The sequence below is a fragment of the Aptenodytes forsteri genome, unplaced genomic scaffold, assembly GCF_000699145.1.
Source record: "Aptenodytes forsteri isolate BGI_AS27 unplaced genomic scaffold, ASM69914v1 Scaffold257, whole genome shotgun sequence".
In the NCBI taxonomy this organism is placed as follows: Eukaryota; Metazoa; Chordata; class Aves; order Sphenisciformes; family Spheniscidae; genus Aptenodytes; species Aptenodytes forsteri.
Genome location: NW_008795194.1, coordinates 11,196,868 through 11,199,210, shown reverse-complemented (window position 1 = coordinate 11,199,210; position 2,343 = coordinate 11,196,868). Strand labels below are relative to the sequence as shown.

The window sequence follows — 2,343 nt, the reverse complement described above, 5'->3', positions numbered from 1 at the left end:
GGGGGAGGCAGCGGGGGACCCAACCTTGATGTGAAAAAAGTTTTGAAGATGAGGAAATTCAAGGACAATGGATATTAAAGGTGAGTTAGAAGATGTAGCATAATAGGTCTTCAGGGAAGGTACTTTTCTGACTGCGTATGTCCTTCAGTACCATTCTGTATAACTCTGCAAAACTCAGCCTAATGTCCCTTGGAGTATGACACACTAAATGTAGGGCTTACTCTAGCATACCAAAACCATTTTCAGTCATGCCTCTGTCCTGCTTATTCATGCTGATCAGGAATTTAGCATACATACGCATATGCATGCAATCAAGAAAACTCTTTCACATAAGTAGTATTGTGTAAGAACAGGAAGATATGGACTGCTTTTAAATCTCTGTTGAATGTATGAATTTATATATAAGCAGTTTGAAGGCAACATCCAACCTTTTTTCTTACAGTAACGTTCTCCCTGTTAAGCCCTGTGGTTGGACATGTTCATCATCATCTGTAAACAAGACTTTGGGACCATGCTGTCAGCTTCCAGGCTTACATAAAGGTGAATTAAAAAATAGGTGTGCAAAGGGGAAAACACAGCTAGAAAAAGGGTTAAAGAGAAGGTTTTGCTTCTCGCAACAAAGGAGGAAGAAGTAGTTAGAGACTAGGAAAGAAGAAGAAGTAGTTAGAGACTCCTCTGCTCTAGGGAAGAGGCAGCAGAACATCTGTGATTTTGCAGGGAGACAAGAATTAAGGATTATTTGTCATTGGGAAAAGAGGCCAAGACCTTGGACACATCTGTCATTTTTTGGCCCCTACAGTGTTAGCTGAAGAGGTTACAGCCTGCAGCTGACCATCAGCTTCTTAATGCCATCTCAAGGCAGAGATTAATTTCCTCCAACCTGCCCCATAATTCACCAATTAAACAAATGCCATTTTCCCTAAACTAATTAGTCAATATAAACCAAGATAACTTAAGCAGTTTAAATAGTAGATTTACTGTGAGTCAAAGAGGGGTTTGACACATGGGGAAGACGGTGCTTTGATGTGTTTTCTTTTCCAGGTTAAAAGGATATATCTTTCCAATAATCCACCATGATGACATTCCCAAGTTCTACTGATTTCATTATAAGATTCAGCTGAGGTTGTATGCTGTGAAATTTTGAAAGTAACACTTCACAGAAAATGTTGAATACTTGCCTTCCCACATTTCCTTGTGTTGTATCCATCTCCTGTTATGAATTTAAGAATACAGTAAAAACATCATGACCAAATGCTTTTGTTTAGGAAGGTAATCTACAAAAGCAAATTGATCCAAACTGCAATAAAAGTTTTCTCTAGACTTGATCAAACTGAGTTCAAGAAACTTTTTCAAGAAGCACAACAGCTACCTGGAAGACGGCCATTAGGAGAAGATGTTACACACAGCAGCAATGCAGGAAATTAAGCTGTAGGAAATACCAGCACTGCCAGATTACCACAGAAGCCCTGTGTCTGCTTAAGTATAATTTCTGTTCTTATGTTTTATAGAACTATCAGACAATAACCTGACAGAAAAACCTAAATTATTGAAGCAGAGCTAATAAAGTCAGCAAAGAAAAGACAGAATATATGTCAGTTCCAAATCAAAACTAAAACTTTTCAACTAAATGTAAAAAGACACATTGCAAGGCACATCACAGTAGGAAAAAAGTGTTCTTGGAACACCATTTGATTACCTGACATCAGTGCATCTACAAAAGAATGAAAACTGTGATGATTTCAGGGACTCTCTTTTTCAAGAGTTTTTGCCATTTATCCATTGAGATGAATAACCCATGACGTGCAGCAGCTAACAATCTATGAATGAGATTCTGAAGGTTTTTGCAATCATGTGGAATAATATTTACAAATCTTCATAATAATTTTTAGTGCAGATCAAGAATCCACCTCTGTATTTCTAAACCCCTTGTAAACATGGAATAGTCTTAGAAAACATCTATGTCAAGAATGAGAGGTTTCTAAGTCACACAAACATCATTCATTAACATTCAATTTTAGGCAAAAGAAGAGAGAACATGCCCAGAGCAGCCAGCTGATTAGAGCCTTGAACATGAGTTTCCCACAATCCAGATGAGTCAAGAATCCACCTCTGTATTTCTAAACCCCTTGTAAACATGGAATAGTCTTAGAAAACATCTATGTCAAGAATGAGAGGTTTCTAAGTCACACAAACATCATTCATTAACATTCAATTTTAGGCAAAAGAAGAGAGAACATGCCCAGAGCAGCCAGCTGATTAGAGCCTTGAACATGAGTTTCCCACAATCCAGATGAGTTTCCTAGCTATTAAATATACTGGCTGGGGGGGGGGTGACTCGCTCAC

At 38.1% G+C, this 2,343-nt stretch overlaps 1 protein-coding gene across 1 annotated transcript in view; it reads right to left on the bottom strand.

Moving 5' to 3' along the window:
* The window catches only part of PTPRN2 (protein tyrosine phosphatase, receptor type N2), a gene marked incomplete at its 3' end in the record, with an annotated part of 561,766 nt that overhangs the window by 375,654 nt on the left and 183,769 nt on the right, over positions 1 to 2,343 (bottom strand). The gene's annotated exons all lie outside the window — the stretch shown is intronic.